The sequence below is a fragment of the Lissotriton vulgaris genome, chromosome 1_1 (assembly GCF_964263255.1).
Source record: "Lissotriton vulgaris chromosome 1_1, aLisVul1.2, whole genome shotgun sequence".
NCBI lineage: Eukaryota > Metazoa > Chordata > Amphibia > Caudata > Salamandridae > Lissotriton > Lissotriton vulgaris.
Window position 1 is genome coordinate 214,859,854 of NC_141685.1, and position 22,556 is coordinate 214,882,409.

At 51.7% G+C, this 22,556-nt stretch overlaps 1 protein-coding gene across 1 annotated transcript in view; it reads left to right on the forward strand.

The window, feature by feature from the left end:
• Positions 1-22,556, forward strand: part of LOC147740916 (membrane-spanning 4-domains subfamily A member 4A-like) — a 119,563-nt gene that overhangs the window by 87,286 nt on the left and 9,721 nt on the right. The gene's annotated exons all lie outside the window — the stretch shown is intronic.

Sequence of the window (22,556 nt, forward strand, 5' to 3'; positions counted from 1 at the left end):
CTAATTATCTTTGTCTTATTCTCCGTCATCCAATTTTGTTATGACCAAGGAAAGAGTCTTTTGCCTCCATTTCACTCTGCTTAACAAGTCAGTTTCATCTAATACCAGTATATGAGGAAAATATTTTTTCTTTTTATCCATCCACCTCCCATCACCTCCCCCCACCCCCCATGAGGAACCCCCCCATTTGAACCTTGGCGATTGTATCGCCATACGCCAGCTCTACCCCTAACCTGGATTGTGGCCTCCCCAAAAGAAAATTATAGTGCACCTAAACCAACACTAGCACTAATCATGCGTGATGAGAATATATATGTATATATATATTTTTTGTTGTTTATAGGTTATATATGAGCATTTTTTTTTTTTTTTTAATTTTTTTTATTTTTTTTTTTTATTTTTTTTATTTATTTTTTTTTCCCCTTCTTCTTGCCTTCCCTTTTCACTCTTACTTTTTTTTTTTTTTTTTTTTTTTTATCATCAATGATCTAGAAATATAGTAAGCAAAGTGGGAATTATATGTTTAGCCCTTCGTCTAACCCAAGTTCTGTGACCTTATCCTTGTCCTAATACTTATTCCATGTGCTGAGCTTCTTTCAAAGAAATGATGAAACTATCCACTTCTAGAGGGGAAGTAAAGTTGTAAGTTTTGTTCTTCCATACAACTCGTAAAGCAGCAGGGAACTTCATCATGACCTGTGCCCCCAACTCTCTGATTTCCTGCATCCGGGTCCCCAACTCCCACTGCCTCTGTGCTGTCACTCTACCCACATCGGAGCGAATTAGGTACTTAGTAGAGTCAATTTGAAGAGAAGAGTCAGTGAGAGCCCTACCTAGAATCAGTTCTTTAACTGAGTACGAGAGAAAGTTGACAAGTATCTTTCGGGGGGCGCTCCGACCCGAATGCTGTCTAAAAGGATCCCGGTGTGCACGCTGTATTTCGCTCTCTAAATTAATATCCGGTCTATCCTTCAAAACTCCTTCTCTCAACAATCGACAGACTAAGGTCTTTACGTCCCCATTTTCCGCTCCTTCTGGAATTTTAAGGAATTTCAAGTTATTACGTCTTGCATGGATTTCAAGACGCTCCATGTCCTGCTGCAAAGTCATATTCTGAGCTTTCAAGTCAGCTATTATTTTCGAGTGTGACTCTGACACTTTATTCAGGACTGCCACTTCACCCTCAAGTGCTTCTGTTCTAGTACATATGTCATCCAATTTATTTTCAAGATTAGTACATTTCTCAGCTATTTCTCTTTGATTTCCTTCAGATATTTCGAACTTAGGCATCAATTTTGCCAAAAGATCTTCATGCATAGCTCTGAAAAAACTCTCCAGATTTCCGTCTGCCCCTCCACCTCTCTCTTCCTCTCTATGGAACTGTTGGCTCACTTGATCCCTGCTTTCACCAGCTACTTGGATATTTTTTTCCAGTATAGTATCAGCTGGAAACTCCTCCAAAACAGTCTCAGGGTCTAATAACAATGGACCATATCTATTCTGGGACTCCACGGAGGAGCTATCTCTAGTATTAGAGCTAGTACTTACATCCATGCTGATGCTGGGTTGAGAGATGGGTGTAGAGTCGGAAATTGAGACAGAAATGATATCTGCCTGTAAGCCCGACTGCGATGTCACCTGTTTTGTACCCAAATCGGTGACAGTTTTCTCCATTGTTCGAAAGTACGCCTTCACTGAGGGTGTTGATTTTGGCACAGCTTGAGCTTTCTTTTGTTTTCGGACAATTCCTATTTTATTTCTTTCTGATGCAGGCGCTTGACCTAGAGATGTGGATGCAAATTCAGTAGGTATATCTCTCTGGTGCAGAGAGCGAAGGAGATATCTGTTCTTAGGGACACGGGGAGCAACCGTTGCCTCTTCTGATACTTTAAGCGGATCAATAGGCTCAGGATTACGGTCCTCTTTATTTAGCGCACTTTCTTTTAAAGCACTTTCTTTTAAAGCCCCTGTGAAAACCGCAGATTTCTTAACTTTGGCGACCTCCACTGTGTCCATCCCCTTTGGGCTAATAAGCACGTTCCTCACGCTCCCAGCAACAAACAATGTTCTATCCCTGAGAGGACACCAAGTTGATTTTGTATCTCTATTGCCCTTTAATCCTTTAACTCGATAACTCACGGCGCTACCCACGGGACTCAAGGGACTACATTCCGTCCCTACACCCGAACTGACTGAAAAGCACCCTCTCACCGCTGTAAAACTGCGTCCTCTGCGTCCTCTGGGGTAGACTCTAGCTGCCGCTGATGCAATCCTTCTCCAGACTCCGGACTGATTCACCAAACCAGCCTCCCCTTGAGCAGCTGAGTCGCGGAGCCTGACACGACGAAACTCAGCGTCTGCAAACATCGGGCGAAAATCCCCCAGGTCCTAGTGCCGCATAACCAGCTATCCCGCTCCGCTCCCGAAGCCGAAGCAGAACAACAAGGAAACAAAGGAGAAAAGGCACAAAGCAGAGGTTTAGCGGGGATTTCCGAGCAAAATCATAAAAAGCCCGCATATGCTCACCGTTTTATACTTTGCGTTGCATATCGGACGTTGTATCTTCAAAGGTGCATATTATTGCCGGCCACTTTTCCAGGCCAGGACGGAGCTCACCTCCCGGCCGACGTCAGTCCGCCGCCATCTTCCTCCAACCCGCCTTCACCTCTGGGGGGGGGGGTCTTTCAGTTGTGAGTCATTGGCAGTGGTTTGGTTTTGCTTTATGTTACGTGACGTTTAGATGTTTTTAGCGCTGGGACCCCATTGCAATCACATCTTCATCTTTAATAGACTGTAGTCTCCCCCGAGCACAAAGCATGGCATTGCAATCACACCTTCAGTTGAGGGAGACTGTAGTCTCCCCCGAGCCCAAAGCATGGCATTGCAATCACACCTTCAGTTGAGGGAGACTGTAGTCTACCCCGAGCCCAAAGCATGGCATTGCAATCACACCTTCAGTTGAGGGACACTGTAGTCTACCCCCAGCCCAAAGCATGGCATTGCAATCACACCTTCAGTTGAGGGAGACTGTAGTCTCCCCCCAGCCCAAAGCATGGCATTGCAATCACACCTTCAGTTGAGGGAGACTGTAGTCTCCCCCGAGCCCAAAGCATGGCATTGTAATCACACCTTCAGTTGAGGGACACTGTAGTCTACCCCGAGCCCAAAGCATGGCATTGCAATCACACCTTCAGTTGAGGGAGACTGTAGTCTCCCCCCAGCCCAAAGCATGGGATTGCAATCACACCTTCAGTTGAGGGAGACTGTAGTCTACCCCCAGCCCAAAGCATGGCATTGCAATCACACCTTCAGTTGAGGGAGACTGTAGTCTACCCCAGCCCAAAGCAACCCATTGCAATCACACCTTCAGTTGAGGGACACTGTAGTCTACCCCCATCCCAAAGCAACCCATTGCAATCACACCTTCAGTTGAGGGAGACTGTAGTCTCCCCTCAGCCCAAAGCATGGCATTGCAATCACACCTTCAGTTGAGGGAGACTGTAGTCTCCCCCCAGTCCAAAGCAACCCATTGCAATCACACCTCCTGTTGAGGGCCACTGTAGTCTACCCCCATCCCAAAGCATGGCATTGCAATGACACCTTCAGTTGAGGGAGGAGACTGTAGTCTCCCCCGAGCCCAAAGCATTGCATTGTAATCACACCTTCAGTTGAGGGAGACTGTAGTCTACCCCCAGCCCAAAGCATGGCATTGCAATCACACCTTCAGTTGAGGGAGACTGTAGTCTACCACAGCCCAAAGCATTGCATTGCAATCACACCTTCAGTTGAGGGAGACTGTAGTCTACTCACAGCCCAAAGCATGGCATTGCAATCACACCTTCAGTTGAGGGACACTGTAGTCTACCCCCAGCCCAAAGCATGGCATTGCAATCACACCTTCAGTTGAGGGAGACTGTAGTCTCCCCCCAGCCCAAAGCATGGCATTGCAATCACACCTTCAGTTGAGGGACACTGTAGTCTACCCCCAGCCCAAAGCATGGCATTGCAATCACACCTTCAGTTGAGGGAGACTGTAGTCTCCCCCCAGCCCAAAGCATGGCATTGCAATCACACCTTTAGTTGAGGGAGACTGTAGTCTCCCCCCAGCCCAAAGCATGGCATTGCAATCACACCTTCAGTTGAGGGAGACTGTAGTCTCCCCCGAGCCCAAAGCATGGCATTGCAATCACACCTTCAGTTGAGGGAGACTGTAGTCTCTCCCCAGCCCGAAGCAACCCATTGCAATCACACCTTCAGTTGAGCGAGACTGTAGTCTCCCCCCAGCCCAAAGCATGGCATTGCAATCACACCTTCAGTTGAGGGAGACTGTAGTCCCCCCCCCCAGCCCAAAGCATGGCATTGCAACCACACCTTCAGTTGAGGGAGACTGTAGTCTCCCCCCAGCCCAAAGCATGGCATTGCAATCACACCTTCAGTTGAGGGAGACTGTAGTCTCCCCCGAGCCCAAAGCATGGCATTGTAATCACACCTTCAGTTGAGGGACACTGTAGTCTACCCCCAGCCCAAAGCATGGCATTGCAATCACACCTTCAGTTGAGGGACACTGTAGTCTACCCCCAGCCCAAAGCATGGCATTGCAATCACACCTTCAGTTGAGGGAGACTGTAGTCTCCCCTTAGCCCAAATCATGGCATTGCAATGACACCTTCAGTTGAGGGACACTGTAGTCTCCCCCCAGCCCAAAGCATGGCATTGCAATCACACCTTCAGTTGAGGGAGACTGTAGTCTCCCCCGAGCCCAAAGCATGGCATTGCAATGACACCTTCAGTTGAGGGAGACTGTAGTCTCCCCCCAGCCCAAAGCAACCCATTGTAATCACACCTTCAGTTGAGGGAGACTGTAGTCTCCCCCCAGCCCAAAGCAACCCATTGCAATCACACCTTCAGTTGAGGGAGACTGTAGTCTACCCCCAGCCCAAAGCATGGCATTGCAATCACACCTTCAGTTGAGGGAGACTGTAGTCTCCCCCAGCCCAAAGCATGGCATTGCAATCACACCTTCAGTTGAGGGAGACTGTAGTCTCCCCCAGCCCAAAGCATGGCATTGCAATCACACCTTCAGTTGAGGGATACTGTAGTCTACCCCCAGCCCAAAGCATGGCATTGCAATCACACCTTCAGTTGAGGGAGACTGTAGTATACCCCCAGCCCAAAGCATGGCATTGCAATCACACCTTCAGTTGAGGGAGACTGTAGTCTACCCCCAGCCCAAAGCATGGCATTGCAATCACACCTTCAGTTGAGGGAGACTGTAGTCTACCCCCAGCCCAAAGCATGGCATTGCAATCACACCTTCAGTTGAGGGAGACTGTAGTATACCCCCAGCCCAAAGCATGGCATTGCAATCACACCTTCAGTTGAGGGAGACTGTAGTCTACCCCCAGCCCAAAGCATGGCATTGCAATCACACCTTCAGTTGAGGGAGACTGTAGTCTACCCCCAGCCCAAAGCATGGCATTGCAATCACACCTTCAGTTGAGGGACACTGTAGTATACCCCCAGCCCAAAGCATGGCATTGCAATCACACCTTCAGTTGAGGGAGGCTGTAGTCTACCCCCAGCCCAAAGCATGGCATTGCAATCACACCTTCAGTTGAGGAGACTGTAGTCTACCACAGCCCAAAGCATTGCATTGCAATCACACCTTCAGTTGAGGGAGACTGTAGTCTACTCACAGCCCAAAGCATGGCATTGCAATCACACCTTCAGTTGAGGGACACTGTAGTCTACCCCCAGCCCAAAGCATGGCATTGCAATCACACCTTCAGTTGAGGGAGACTGTAGTCTCCCCCCAGCCCAAAGCATGGCATTGCAATCACACCTTCAGTTGAGGGACACTGTAGTCTACCCCCAGCCCAAAGCATGGCATTGCAATCACACCTTCAGTTGAGGGAGACTGTAGTCTCCCCCCAGCCCAAAGCATGGCATTGCAATCACACCTTCAGTTGAGGGAGACTGTAGTCTCTCCCGATCCCAAAGCATGGCATTGTAATCACACCTTCAGTTGAGGGACACTGTAGTCTACCCCCAGCCCAAAGCATGGCATTGCAATCACACCTTCAGTTGAGGGACACTGTAGTCTACCCCCAGCCCAAAGCATGGCATTGCAATCACACCTTCAGTTGAGGGAGACTGTAGTCTCCCCTCAGCCCAAAGCATGGCATTGCAATCACACCTTCAGTTGAGGGACACTGTAGTCTCCCCCCAGCCCAAAGCATGGCATTGCAATCACACCTTCAGTTGAGGGAGACTGTAGTCTCCCCCGAGCCCAAAGCATGGCATTGCAATCACACCTTCAGTTGAGGGAGACTGTAGTCTCTCCCCAGCCCAAAGCAACCCATTGCAATCACACCTTCAGTTGAGGGAGACTGTAGTCTCCCCCCAGCCCAAAGCAACCCATTGCAATCACACCTTCAGTTGAGGGAGACTGTAGTCTCCCCCCAGCCCAAAGCATGGCATTGCAATCACACCTTCAGTTGAGGGAGACTGTAGTCCCCCCCCCCCAGCCCAAAGCATGGCATTGCAACCACACCTTCAGTTGAGGGAGACTGTAGTCTCCCCCCAGCCCAAAGCATGGCATTGCAATCACACCTTCAGTTGAGGGAGACTGTAGTCTCCCCCGAGCCCAAAGCATGGCATTGTAATCACACCTTCAGTTGAGGGACACTGTAGTCTACCCCCAGCCCAAAGCTTGGCATTGCAATCACACCTTCAGTTGAGGGACACTGTAGTCTACCCCCAGCCCAAAGCATGGCATTGCAATCACACCTTCAGTTGAGGGAGACTGTAGTCTCCCCTTAGCCCAAATCATGGCATTGCAATCACACCTTCAGTTGAGGGACACTGTAGTCTCCCCCCAGCCCAAAGCATGGCATTGCAATCACACCTTCAGTTGAGGGAGACTGTAGTCTCCCCCGAGCCCAAAGCATGGCATTGCAATGACACCTTCAGCTGAGGGAGACTGTAGTCTCCCCCCAGCCCAAAGCAACCCATTGTAATCACACCTTCAGTTGAGGGAGACTGTAGTCTCCCCCCAGCCCAAAGCAACCAATTGCAATCACACCTTCAGTTGAGGGAGACTGTAGTCTACCCCCAGCCCAAAGCATGGCATTGCAATCACACCTTCAGTTGAGGGAGACTGTAGTCTCCCCCAGCCCAAAGCATGGCATTGCAATCACACCTTCAGTTGAGGGAGACTGTAGTCTCCCCCAGCCCAAAGCATGGCATTGCAATCACACCTTCAGTTGAGGGATACTGTAGTCTACCCCCAGCCCAAAGCATGGCATTGCAATCACACCTTCAGTTGAGGGAGACTGTAGTATACCCCCAGCCCAAAGCATGGCATTGCAATCACACCTTCAGTTGAGGGAGACTGTAGTCTACCCCCAGCCCAAAGCATGGCATTGCAATCACACCTTCAGTTGAGGGAGACTGTAGTCTACCCCCAGCCCAAAGCATGGCATTGCAATCACACCTTCAGTTGAGGGATACTGTAGTCTACCCCCAGCCCAAAGCATGGCATTGCAATCACACCTTCAGTTGAGGGAGACTGTAGTATACCCCCAGCACAAAGCATGGCATTGCAATCACACCTTCAGTTGAGGGAGACTGTAGTCTACCCCCAGCCCAAAGCATGGCATTGCAATCACACCTTCAGTTGAGTGAGACTGTAGTCTACCCCCAGCCCAAAGCATGGCATTGCAATCACACCTTCAGTTGAGGGACACTGTAGTATACCCCCAGCCCAAAGCATGGCATTGCAATCACACCTTCAGTTGAGGGAGGCTGTAGTCTACCCCCAGCCCAAAGCATGGCATTGCAATCACACCTTCAGTTGAGGGAGACTGTAGTCTACCCCCAGCCCAAAGCATGGCATTGCAATCACACCTTCAGTTGAGGGAGACTGTAGTCTACCCCGAGCCCAAAGCATGGCATTGCAATCACACCTTCAGTTGAGGGACACTGTAGTCTACCCCCAGCCCAAAGCATGGCATTGCAATCACACCTTCAGTTGAGGAAGACTGTAGTCTCCCCCCAGCCCAAAGCATGGCATTGCAATCACACCTTCAGTTGAGGGAGACTGTAGTGTCCCCCGAGCCCAAAGCATGGCATTGTAATCACACCTTCAGTTGAGGGACACTGTAGTCTACCCCCAGCCCAAAGCATGGCATTGCAATCACACCTTCAGTTGAGGGAGACTGTAGTCCCCCCCCAGCCCAAAGCAACCCATTGCAATCACACCTTCAGTTGAGGGAGACTGTAGTCTCCCCACAGCCCAAAGCATGGGATTGCAATCACACCTTCAGTTGAGGGAGACTGTAGTCTACCCCCAGCCCAAAGCATGGCATTGCAATCACACCTTCAGTTGAGGGAGACTGTTGTCTACCCCAGCCCAAAGCAACCCATTGCAATCACACCTTCAGTTGAGGGACACTGTAGGCTACCCCCATCCCAAAGCAACCCATTGCAATCACACCTTCAGTTGAGGGACACTGTAGTCTACCCCCATCCCAAAGCATGGCATTGCAATCACACCTTCAGTTGAGGGAGACTGTAGTCTCCCCCCTGCCCAACGCATGGCATTGCAATCACACCTTCAGTTGAGGGAGACTGTAGTCTCCCCCCAGTCCAAAGCAACCCATTGCAATCACACTTCCTGTTGAGGGCCACTGTAGTCTCCCCCCAGCCCAAAGCAACCCATTGCAATCACACCTTCAGTTGAGGGAGACTGTAGTCTACCCACAGCCCAAAGCATGCCATTGCAATCACACCTTCAGTTGATGGACACTGTAGTCTACCCCCAGCCCAAAGCATGGCATTGCAATCACACCTTCAGTTGAGGGAGACTGTAGTCTCCCCCCAGCCCAAAGCATGGCATTGCAATCACACCTTCAGTTGAGGGACACTGTAGTCTACCCCCAGCCCAAAGCATGGCATTGCAATCACACCTTCAGTTGAGGGAGACTGTAGTCTCCCCCCAGCCCAAAGCATGGCATTGCAATCACACCTTCAGTTGAGGGAGACTGTAGTCTCCCCCGAGCCCAAAGCATGGCATTGTAATCACACCTTCAGTTGAGGGACACTGTAGTCTACCCCCAGCCCAAAGCATGGCATTGCAATCACACCTTCAGTTGAGGGACACTGTAGTCTACCCCCAGCCCAAACCATGGCATTGCAATCACACCTTCAGTTGAGGGAGACTGTAGTCTCCCCTCAGCCCAAAGCATGGCATTGCAATCACACCTTCAGTTGAGGGACACTGTATTCTCCCCTCAGCCCAAAGCATTGCATTGCAATCACACCTTCAGTTGAGGGAGACTGTAGTCTCCCCCGAGCCCAAAGCATGGCATTGCAATCACACCTTCAGTTGAGGGAGACTGTAGTCTCCCCCCAGCCCAAAGCAACCCATTGCAATCACACCTTCAGTTGAGGGAGACTGTAGTCTCCCCCCAGCCCAAAGCAATCCATTGCAATCACACCTTCAGTTGAGGGAGACTGTAGTCTCCCCCCAGCCCAAAGCATGGCATTGCAATCACACCTTCAGTTGAGGGAGACTGTAGTCCCCCCCCAGCCCAAAGCATGGCATTGCAATCACACCTTCAGTTGAGGGAGACTGTAGTCTCCCCCCAGCCCAAAGCAAGGCATTGCAATCACACCTTCAGTTGAGGGAGACTGTAGTCTCCCCCGAGCCCAAAGCATGGCATTGTAATCACACCTTCAGTTGAGGGACACTGTAGTCTACCCCCAGCCCAAAGCATGGCATTGCAATCACCTCTTCAGTTGAGGGACACTATAGTCTACCCCCAGCCCAAAGCATGGCATTGCAATCACACCTTCAGTTGAGGGAGACTGTAGTCTCCCCTCAGCCCAAATCATGGCATTGCAATCACACCTTCAGTTGAGGGACACTGTAGTCTCCCCCCAGCCCAAAGCATGGCATTGCAATCACACCTTCAGTTGAGGGAGACTGTAGTCTCCCCCGAGCCCGAAGCATGGCATTGCAATCACACCTTCAGTTGAGGGAGACTGTAGTCTCCCCCCAGCCCAAAGCAACCCATTGCAATCACACCTTCAGTTGAGGGAGACTGTAGTCTACCCCCAGCCCAAAGCAACCCATTGCAATCACACCTTCAGTTGAGGGAGACTGTAGTCTACCCCCAGCCCAAAGCATGGCATTGCAATCACACCTTCAGTTGAGGGAGACTGTAGTCCCCCCCAGCCCAAAGCATGGCATTGCAATCACACCTTCAGTTGAGGGAGACTGTAATCTACCCCCAAACCAAAGCAACCCATTGCAATCACACCTTCAGTTGAGGGAGACTGTAGTCTCCCCCCAGCCCAAAGCATGGCATTGCAATGACACCTTCAGTTGAGGGAGACTGTAGTCTACCCCAGCCCAAAGCATGGCATTGCAATCACACCTTCAGTTGAGGGAGACTGTAGTCCCCCCCCCCCCAGCCCAAAGCATGGCATTGCAATCACACCTTCAGTTGAGGGACACTGTAGTCTACCCCAGCCCAAAGCATGGCATTGCAATCACACCTTCAGTTCAGGGACACTGTAGTCTACCCCCAGTCCAAAGCAAGCCATTTCAATCACACCTTCAGTTGAGGGACACTGTAACCTTTCTCAAGCAAAAGAACCCCGTTGCAATCACACGTTCAGTTGAGGGAGACTGTAGTCTACCCCCAGCCCAAAGCATGGCATTACAATCACACCTTCAGTTGAGGGACAATGTAGTCTACCCCCAGCCCAAAGCATGGCATTGCAATCACACCTTCAGTTGAGGGAGACTGTAGTCTACCCCCAGCCCAAAGCATGGCATTGCAATCACACCTTCAGTTGAGGGAGATTGTAGTCTCCCCCAGTCCAAAGCAACCCATTGCAATCACACCTTCAGTTGAGGGACACTGTAGTCTACATGCAGCCCAAAGCAACCCATTGCAATCACACCTTCAGGTGAGGGACACTGTAGTCTACCCCCAGCCCAAAACATGGCATTGCAATCACACCTTCAGTTGAGGGAGACTGTAGTCTCCCCACAGTCCAAAGCAACCCATTGCAATCACACCTTCAGTTGAGGGCCACTGTAGTCTACCCCCAGCCCAAAGCATGGAATTGCAATCACACCTTCAGTTGAGGGAGACTGTAGTCTCCCCCCAGCCCAAAGCATGGCATTGCAATCACACCTTCAGTTGAGGGAGACTGTAGTCTCCCCCGAGCCCAAAGCATGGCATTGCAATCACACCTTCAGTTGAGGGACACTGTAGTCTACCCCCAGCCCAAAACTTGGCACTGCAATCACACCTTCAGTTGAGGGACACTGTAGTCTACCCCCATCCCAAAGCATGGCATTGCAATCACACCTTCAGTTGAGGGAGACTGTAGTCTCCCCTCAGCCCAAAGCATGGCATTGCAATCACACCTTCAGTTGAGGGACACTGTAGTCTCCCCCCAGCCCAAAGCATGGCATTGCAATCACACCTTCAGTTGAAGGAGACTGTAGTCTCCCCCGAGCCCAAAGCATGGCATTGCAATCACACCTTCAGTTGAGGGACACTGTAGTCTACCCCCAGCCCAAAGCATGGCATTGCAATCACACCTTCAGTTGAGGGAGACTGTAGTCTCCCCTCAGCCCAAAGCATGGCATTGCAATCACACCTTCAGTTGAGGGACACTGTAGTCTCCCCCCAGCCCAAAGCATGGCATTGCAATCACACCTTCAGTTGAGGGACACTGTAGTCTACCCTCAGCCCAAAGCATGGCATTGCAATCACACCTTCAGTTGAGGGAGACTGTAGTATCCCCTCAGCCCAAAGCATGGCATTGCAATCACACCTTCAGTTGAGGGACACTGTAGCCTCCCCCCAGCCCAAAGCATGGCATTGCAATCACACCTTCAGTTGAGGGAGACTGTAGTCTCCCCCGAGCCCAAAGTATGGCATTGCAATCACACCTTCAGTTGAGGGAGACTGTAGTCTACCCCAGCCCAAAGCATGGCATTGCAATCACACCTTCAGTTGAGGGAGACTGTAGTCCCCCCCCAGCCCAAAGCATGTCATTGCAATCACACCTTCAGTTGAGGGACACTGTAGTCTACCGCAGCCCAAAGCATGGCATTGCAATCACACCTTCAGTTGAGGGACACTGTAACCTTTCTCAAGCAGAAGAACCACCCCATTGCAATCACACCTTCAGTTGAGGGCCACTGTAGTCTACCCCCATCCCAAAGCATGGCATTGCAATCACACCTTCAGTTGAGGGAGACTGTAGTCTACCCCCAAACCAAAGCATGGCATTGCAATGACACCTTCAGTTGAGGGAGACTGTAGTCTACCCCAGCCCAAAGCATGGCATTGCAATCACACCTTCAGTTGAGGGAGACTGTAGCCCCCCCCCCCCAGCCCAAAGCATGGCATTGCAATCACACCTTCAGTTGAGGGACACTGTAGTCTACCGCAGCCCAAAGCATGGGATTGCAATCACACCTTCAGTTGAGGGAGACTGTAGTCTACCACCAGCCTAAAGCATGGCATTGCAATCACACCTTCAGTTGAGGGAGACTGTAGTCTCCCCCCAGTCCAAAGCAACCCATTGCAATCACACCTTCAGTTGAGGGAGACTGTAGTCTACCTGCAGCCCAAAGCAACCCATTGCAATCACACCTTCAGTTGAGGGACACTGTAGTCTACCTGCAGCCCAAAGCAACCCATTGCAATCACACCTTCAGTTGAGGGAGACTGTAGTCCCCCCCCCCAGCCCAAAGCATTGCATTGCAATCACACCTTCAGTTGAGGGACACTGTAGTCCCCCCCCCCCCAGCCCAAAGCATGGCATTGCAATCACACGTTTAGTTGAGGGAGACTGTAGTCTACCCCCAGCCAAAGCATGGCATTGCAATCACACCTTCAGTTGAGGGCCACTGTAGTCTACCCCCAGCCCAAAGCATGGCATTGCAATCACACCTTCAGTTGAGGGAGACTGTAGTCTACCCCCAGCCCAAAGCATGTTATTACAATCACACCTTCAGTTGAGGGAGACTGTAGTCTCCCCCGAGCCCAAAGCATGGCATTGCAATCACACCTTCAGTTGAGGGAGACTGTAGTCTCCCCCGAGCCCAAAGCATGGCATTGTAATCACACCTTCAGTTGAGGGACACTGTAGTCTACCCCCAGCCCAAAGCATGGCATTGCAATCACACCTTCAGTTGAGGGACACTGTAGTCTACCCCCAGCCCAAAGCATGGCATTGCAATCACACCTTCAGTTGAGGGAGACTGTAGTCTACCCCCAGCCCAAAGCATGGCATTGCAATCACACCTTCAGTTTAGGGAGACTGTAGTCTACCCCGAGCCCAAAGCATGGCATTGCAATCACGCCTTCAGATGAGGGACACTGTAGTCTACCCCCAGCCCAAAGCATGGCATTGCAATCACACCTTCAGTTGAGGGAGACTGTAGTCTCCCCCCAGCCCAAAGCATGGCATTGCAATCACACCTTCAGTTGAGGGAGACTGTAGTCTCCCCCGAGCCCAAAGCATGGCATTGTAATCACACCTTCAGTTGAGGGACACTGTAGTCTACCCCCAGCCCAAAGCATGGCATTGCAATCACACCTTCAGTTGAGGGAGACTGTAGTCCCCCCCCCAGCCCAAAGCAACCCATTGCAATCACACCTTCAGTTGAGGGAGACTGTAGTCTCCCCCCAGCCCAAAGCATGGGATTGCAATCACACCTTCAGTTGAGGGAGACTGTAGTCCCCCCCAGCCCAAAGCAACCCATTGCAATCACACCTTCAGTTGAGGGAGACTGTAGTCTCCCCCGAGCCCAAAGCATGGCATTGCAATCAAACCTTCAGTTGAGGGAGACTGTAGTCTCCCCAGAGCCCAAAGCATGGCATTGCAATCACACCTTCAGTTGAGGGACACTGTAGTCTACCCCCATCCCAAAGCATGGCATTGCAATCACACCTTCAGTTGAGGGAGACTGTAGTCTACCCCCAGCCCAAAGCAACCCATTGCAATCACACGTTCAGTTGAGGGAGACTGTAGTCTACCCCCAGCCCAAAGCATGGCATTGCAATCACACCTTCAGTTGAGGGAGACTTTAGTCTCCCCCCAGCTCAAAGCATGGCATTGCAATCACACCTTCAGTTGAGGGAGACTGTAGTCTCCCCCCAGCCCAAAGCAACCCATTGCAATCACACCTTCAGTTGAGGGAGACTGTAGTCTACCCCCAGCCCAAAGCATGGCATTGCAATCACACCTTCAGTTGAGGGAGACTGTAGTCTCCCCCCAGTCCAAAGCAACCCATTGCAATCACACCTTCAGTTGAGGGAGACTGTAGTCCCCCCCCCCAGCCCAAAGCATGGCATTGCAATCACACCTTCAGTTGAGGGAGACTGTAGTCTACCCCCAGCCCAAAGCATGGCATTGCAATCACACCTTCAGTTGAGGGAGACTGTAGTCTCCCCCCAGTCCAAAGCAACCCATTGCAATCACACCTTCAGTTGAGGGAGACTGTAGTCTACCCCCAGCCCAAAGCATGGCATTGCAATCATACCTTCAGTTGAGGGAAACTGTAGTATACCCCCAGCCCAAAGCATTGCATTGCAATCACACCTTCAGTTGAGGGAGACTGTAGTCTACCCCCAGCCCAAAGCAACCCATTGCAATCACACCTTCAGTTGAGGGACACTGTAGTCTACCTGCAGCCCAAAGCAACCCATTGCAATCACACCTTCAGTTGAGGGCCACTGTAGTCTACCCCCAGCCCAAAGCATGGCATTGCAATCACACCTTCAGTTGAGGGAGACTGTAGTCTCCCCTCAGCCCAAAGCATGGCATTGCAATTACACCTTCAGTTGAGGGACACTGTAGTCTCCCCCCAGCCCAAAGCATGGCATTGCAATCACACCTTCAGTTGAGGGAGACTGTAGTCTCCCCCGAGCCCAAACCATGGCATTGCAATCACACCTTCAGTTGAGGGACACTGTAGTCTCCCCCCAGCCCAAAGCATGGCATTGCAATCACACCTTCAGTTGAGGGACACTGTAGTCTACCCCCAGCCCAAAGCATGGCATTGCAATCACACCTTCAGTTGAGGGAGACTGTAGTCTCCCCTCAGCCCAAAGCATGGCATTGCAATCACACCTTCAGTTGAGGGACACTGTAGTCTCCCCCCAGCCCAAAGCATGGCATTGCAATCACACCTTCAGTTGAGGGAGACTGTAGTCTCCCCCGAGCCCAAAGCATGGCATTGCAATCACACCTTCAGTTGAGGGAGACTGTAGTCTACCCCAGCCCAAAGCCACCCATTGCAATCACACCTTCAGTTGAGGGACACTGTAACCTTTCTCAAGCAGAAGAACCCCGTTGCAATCACACCTTCAGTTGAGGGCCACTGTAGTCTACCCCCATCCCAAAGCATGGCATTGCAATCACACCTTCAGTTGAGGGAGACTGTAGTCTACCCCAGCCCAAAGAATGGCATTACAATCACACCTTCAGTTGAGGGAGACTGTAGTCCCCCCCCCCCCAGCCCAAAGCATGGCATTGCAATCACACCTTCAGTTGAGGGACACTGTAGTCTACCCCAGCCCAAAGCATGGCATTGCAATCACACCTTCAGTTGAGGGAGACTGTAGTCTACCCCCAGCCCAAAGCATGGCATTGCAATCACACCTTCAGTTGAGGGAGACTGTAGTCTCCCCTCAGCCCAAAGCATGGCATTGCAATCACACCTTCAGTTGAGGGAGACTGTAGTCTCCCCCCAGTCCAAAGCAACCCATTGCAATCACACCTTCAGTTGAGGGAGACTGTAGTCTACCTACAGCCCAAAGCAACCCATTGCAATCACACCTTCAGTTGAGGGACACTGTAGTCTACCTGCAGCCCAAAGCAACCCATTGCAATCACACCTTCAGTTGAGGGAGACTGTAGTCCCCCCCCCCAGCCCAAAGCATTGCATTGCAATCACACCTTCAGTTGAGGGACACTGTAGTCCCCCCCCCACCCCCCAGCCCAAAGCATGGCATTGCAATCACACGTTCAGTGGAGGGAGACTGTAGTCTACCCCCAGCCCAAAGCATGGCATTGCAATCACACCTTCAGTTGAGGGAGACTGTAGTCTACCCCCAGCCCAAAGCATGGCATTACAATCACACCTTCAGTTGAGGGAGACTGTAGTCTCCCCCGAGCCCAAAGCATGGCATTGCAATCACACCTTCAGTTGAGGGAGACTGTAGTTTCCCCCGAGCCCAAAGCATGGCATTGTAATCACACCTTCAGTTGAGGGACACTGTAGTCTACCCCCAGCCCAAAGCATGGCATTGCAATCACACCTTCAGTTGAGGGACACTGTAGTCTACCCCCAGCCCAAAGCATGGCATTGCAATCACACCTTCAGTTGAGGGAGACTGTAGTCTACCCCCAGCCGAAAGCATGGCATTGCAATCACACCTTCAGTTGAGGGAGACTGTAGTCTACCCCGAGCCCAAAGCATGGCATTGCAATCACACCTTCAGTTGAGGGACACTGTAGTCTACCCCCAGCCCAAAGCATGGCATTGCAATCACACCTTCAGTTGAGGGAGACTGTAGTCTCCCCCAGCCCAAAGCATGGCATTGCAATCACACCTTCAGTTGAGGGAGACTGTAGTCTCCCCCGAGCCCAAAGCATGGCATTGTAATCACACCTTCAGTTGAGGGACACTGTAGTCTACCCCCAGCCCAAAGCATGGCATTGCAATCACACCTTCAGTTGAGGGAGACTGTAGTCCCCCCCCCCCAGCCCAAAGCAACCCATTGCAATCACACCTTTAGTTGAGGGAGACTGTAGTCTCCCCCCAGCCCAAAGCATGGGATTGCAATCACACCTTTAGTTGAGGGAGACTGTAGTCCCCCCCCAGCCCAAAGCAACCCATTGCAATCACACCTTCAGTTGAGGGAGACTGTAGTCTCCCCCGAGCCCAAAGCATGGCATTGCAATCACACCTTCAGTTGAGGGAGACTGTAGTCTCCCCCCAGCCCAAAGCAACCCATTGCAATCACACGTTCAGTTGAGGGAGACTGTAGTCTACCCCCAGCCCAAAGCATGGCATTGCAATCACACCTTCAGTTGAGGGAGACTTTAGTCTCCCCCAGCTCAAAGCATGGCATTGCAATCACACCTTCAGTTGAGGGAGACTGTAGTCTCCCCCAGCCCAAAGCAACCCATTGCAATCACACCTTCAGTTGAGGGAGACTGTAGTCTACCCCCAGCCCAAAGCATGGCATTGCAATCACACCTTCAGTTGAGGGAGACTGTAGTCTCCCCCCAGTCCAAAGCAACCCATTGCAATCACACCTTCAGTTGAGGGAGACTGTAGTCCCCCCCCCCAGCCCAAAGCATGGCATTGCAATCACACCTTCAGTTGAGGGAGACTGTAGTCTACCCCCAGCCCAAAGCATTGCATTGCAATCACACCTTCAGTTGAGGGAGACTGTAGTCTACCCCCAGCCCAAAGCAACCCATTGCAATCACACCTTCAGTTGAGGGACACTGTAGTCTACCTGAAGCCCAAAGCAACCCATTGCAATCACACCTTCAGTTGAGGGACACTGTAGTCCCCCCCCCCCCAGCCCAAAGCATGGCATTGCAATCACACCTTCAGTTGAGGGACACTGTAGTCTACCCCCAGCCCAAAGCATGGCATTGCAATCACACCTTCAGTTGAGGGAGACTGTAGTCTACCCCCAGCCGAAAGCATGGCATTGCAATCACACCTTCAGTTGAGGGAGACTGTAGTCTACCCCGAGCCCAAAGCATGGCATTGCAATCACACCTTCAGTTGAGGGACACTGTAGTCTACCCCAGCCCAAAGCATGGCATTGCAATCACACCTTCAGTTGAGGGAGACTGTAGTCTCCCCCCAGCCCAAAGCATGGCATCGCAATCACACCTTCAGTTGAGGGAGACTGTAGTCTCCCCCGAGCCCAAAGCATGGCATTGTAATCACACCTTCAGTTGAGGGACACTGTAGTCTACCCCCAGCCCAAAGCATGGCATTGCAATCACACCTTCAGTTGAGGGAGACTGTAGTCCCCCCCCCCCCAGCCCAAAGCAACCCATTGCAATCACACCTTTAGTTGAGGGAGACTGTAGTCTCCCCCCAGCCCAAAGCATGGGATTGCAATCACACCTTTAGTTGAGGGAGACTGTAGTCCCCCCCAGCCCAAAGCAACCCATTGCAATCACACCTTCAGTTGAGGGAGACTGTAGTCTCCCCCGAGCCCAAAGCATGGCATTGCAATCACACCTTCAGTTGAGGGAGACTGTAGTCTCCCCCCAGCCCAAAGCAACCCATTGCAATCACACGTTCAGTTGAGGGAGACTGTAGTCTACCCCCAGCCCAAAGCATGGCATTGCAATCACACCTTCAGTTGAGGGAGACTTTAGTCTCCCCCAGCTCAAAGCATGGCATTGCAATCACACCTTCAGTTGAGGGAGACTGTAGTCTCCCCCCAGCCCAAAGCAACCCATTGCAATCACACCTTCAGTTGAGGGAGAATGTAGTCTACCCCCAGCCCAAAGCATGGCATTGCAATCACACCTTCAGTTGAGGGAGACTGTAGTCTCCCCCCAGTCCAAAGCAACCCATTGCAATCACACCTTCAGTTGAGGGAGACTGTAGTCCCCCCCCCCAGCCCAAAGCATGGCATTGCAATCACACCTTCAGTTGAGGGAGACTGTAGTCTACCCCCAGCCCAAAGCATTGCATTGCAATCACACCTTCAGTTGAGGGAGACTGTAGTCTACCCCCAGCCCAAAGCATGGCATTGCAATCACACCTTCAGTTTAGGGCCACTGTAGTCTACCCCCAGCCCAAAGCATGGCATTGCAATCATCCTTCAGTTGAGGGAGACTGTAGTCTCCCCCGAGCCCAAAGAATGGCATTGTAATCACACCTTCAGTTGAGGGAGACTGTAGTCTACCCCCAGCCCAAAGCATGGCATTGCAATCACACCTTCAGTTGAGGGAGACTGTAGTCTACCACAGCCCAAAGCATGGCATTGCAATCACACCTTCAGTTGAGGGAGACTGTAGTCTACCCCTAGCCCAAAGCATGGCATTACAATCACACCTTCAGTTGAGGGAGACTGTAGTCTCCCCCGAGCCCAAAGCATGGCATTGCAATCACACCTTCAGTTGAGGGAGACTGTAGTCTCCCCCGAGCCCAAAGCATGGCATTGCAATCACACCTTCAGTTGAGGGACACTGTAGTCTACCCCCAGCCCAAAGCATGGCATTGCAATCACACCTTCAGTTGAGGGACACTGTAGTCTACCCCCAGCCCAAAGCATGGCATTGCAATCACACCTTCAGTTGAGGGAGACTGTAGTCTACCCCCAGCCCAAAGCATGGCATTGCAATCACACCTTCAGTTGAGGGACACTGTAGTCTACCCCCATCCCAAAGCATGGCATTGCAATCACACCTTCAGTTGAGGGAGACTGTAGTCTACCCCCAGCCCAAAGCAACCCATTGCAATCACACGTTCAGTTGAGGGAGACTGTAGTCTACCCCCAGCCCAAAGCATGGCATTGCAATCACACCTTCAGTTGAGGGAGACTGTAGTCTCCCCTCAGCCCAAAGCAACCCATTGCAATCACACCTTCAGTTGAGGGAGACTGTAGTCTACCCCCCGCCCAAAGCATGGCATTGCAATCACACCTTCAGTTGAGGGAGACTGTAGTCTCCCCCCAGTCCAAAGCAACCCATTGCAATCACACCTTCAGTTGAGGGAGACTGTAGTCCCCCCCCCCCAGCCCAAAGCATGGCATTGCAATCACACCTTCAGTTGAGGGAGACTGTAGTCTACCCCCAAACCAAAGCATGGCATTGCAATCACACCTTCAGTTGAGGGAGACTGTAGTCTACCCCCAGCCCAAAGCATGGCATTGCAATCACACCTTCAGTTGAGGGAGACTGTAGTCTCCCCCCAGTCCAAAGCAACCCATTGCAATCACACCTTCAGTTGAGGGAGACTGTAGTCCCCCCCCCCCAGCCCAAAGCATGGCATTGCAATCACACCTTCAGTTGAGGAAGACTGTAGTCTACCCCCAAACCAAAGCATGGCATTGCAATCACACCTTCAGTTGAGGGAGACTGTAGTCTACCCCAGCCCAAAGCATGGCATTGCAATCACACCTTCAGTTGAGGGAGACTGTAGTCCCCCCCCCCCCCAGCCCAAAGTACGGCATTGCAATCACACCTTCAGTTGAGGGACACTGTTGTCTACCCCCAGTCCAAAGCAACCCATTGCAATCACACCTTCAGTTGAGGGACACTGTAACCTTTCTCAAGCAAAAGAACCCCGTTGCAATCACACGTCCAGTTGAGGGAGACTGTAGTCTACCCTCAGCCCAAAGCATGGCATTGCAATCACACCTTCAGTTGAGGGAGACTGTAGTCTATCCCCAGCCCAAAGCATGGCATTGCAATCACACCTTCAGTTGAGGGAGACTGTAGTCTCCCCCGAGCCCAAAGCATGGCATTGCAATCACACCTTCAGTTGAGGGAGACTGTAGTCTCCCCCCAGCCCAAAGCAACCCATTGCAATCACACCTTCAGTTGAGGGAGACTGTAGTCTACCCCAGCCCAAAGCAACCCATTGCAATCACACCTTCAGTTGAGGGAGACTGTAGTCTACCCCCATCCCAAAGCATGGCATTGCAATCACACCTTCAGTTGAGGGAGACTGTAGTCTCCCCCCAGCCCAAAGCATGGCATTGCAATCACACCTTCAGTTGAGGGACACTGTAGTCTCCCCCCAGCCCAAAGCATGGCATTGCAATCACACCTTCAGTTGAGGGAGACTGTAGTCTCCCCCCAGTCCAAAGCAACCCATTGCAATCACACCTCCTGTTGAGGGCCACTGTAGTCTACCCCCATCCCAAAGCATGGCATTGCAATTACACCTTCAGTTGAGGGAGACTGTAGTCTACCCCCAAACCAAAGCATGGCATTGCAATGACACCTTCAGTTGAGGGAGACTGTAGTCTACCCCAGCCCAAAGCATGGCATTGCAATCACACCTTCAGTTGAGGGAGACTGTAGTCCCCCCCAGCCCAAAGCATCCCATTGCAATCACACCTTCTGTTGAGGGAGACTGTAGTCTCCCCCCAGCCCAAAGCAACCCATTGCAATCACACCTTCAGATGAGAGAGACTGTAGTCTCCCCCCAGCCCAAAGCAACCCATTGCAATCACACCTTCAGTTGAGGGCCACTGTAGTCTACCTGCATCCCAAAGCAACCCATTGCAATCACACCTTCAGTTGAGGGAGACTGTAGTCTACCCCAGCCCAAAGCATTGCATTGCAATCACACCTCCTGTTGAGGGCCACTGTAGTCTACCCGCAGCCCAAAGCAACCCATTGCAATCACACCTTCAGTTGAGGGCCACTGTAGTCTACCTGCAGCCCAAAGCAACCCATTGCAATCACACCTCCTGTTGAGGGCCACTGTAGTCTACCCGCAGCCCAAAGCAACCCATTGCAATCACACCTTCAGTTGAGGGCCACTGTAGTCTACCCGCAGCCCAAAGACCTCCCATTGCAATCACACCTTCAGTTGAGGGAGACTGTAGTCTACCCCAGCCCAAAGCAACCGATTGCAATCACACCTTCAGTTGAGGGAGACTGTAGTCTACCCCCATCCCAAAGCATGGCATTGCAATCACACCTTCAGTTGAGGGAGACTGTAGTCTCCCCCCAGCCCAAAGCATGGCATTGCAATCACACCTTCAGTTGAGGGACACTGTAGTCTCCCCCCAGCCCAAAGCATGGCATTGCAATCACACCTTCAGTTGAGGGAGACTGTAGTCTCCCCCCAGTCCAAAGCAACCCATTGCAATCACACCTCCTGTTGAGGGCCACTGTAGTCTACCCCCATCCCAAAGCATGGCATTGCAATTACACCTTCAGTTGAGGGAGACTGTAGTCTACCCCCAAACCAAAGCATGGCATTGCAATGACACCTTCAGTTGAGAGAGACTGTAGTCTACCCCAGCCCAAAGCATGGCATTGCAATCACACCTTCAGTTGAGGGAGACTGTAGTCCCCCCCCCAGCCCAAAGCATCCCATTGCAATCACACCTTCAGTTGAGGGAGACTGTAGTCTCCCCCCAGCCCAAAGCAACCCATTGCAATCACACCTTCAGGTGAGAGAGACTGTAGTCTCCCCCCAGCCCAAAGCAACCCATTGCAATCACACCTTCAGTTGAGAGAGACTGTATTCTCCCCCCAGCCCAAAGCAACCCATTGCAATCACACCTTCAGTTGAGGGCCACTGTAGTCTACCTGCAGCCCAAAGCAACCCATTGCAATCACACCTTCAGTTGAGGGAGACTGCAGTCTACCCCAGCCCAAAGCATTGCATTGCAATCACACCTCCTGTTGAGGGCCACTGTAGTCTACCCGCAGCCCAAAGCAACCCATTGCAATCACACCTTCAGTTGAGGGCCACTGTAGTCTACCTGCAGCCCAAAGCAACCCAT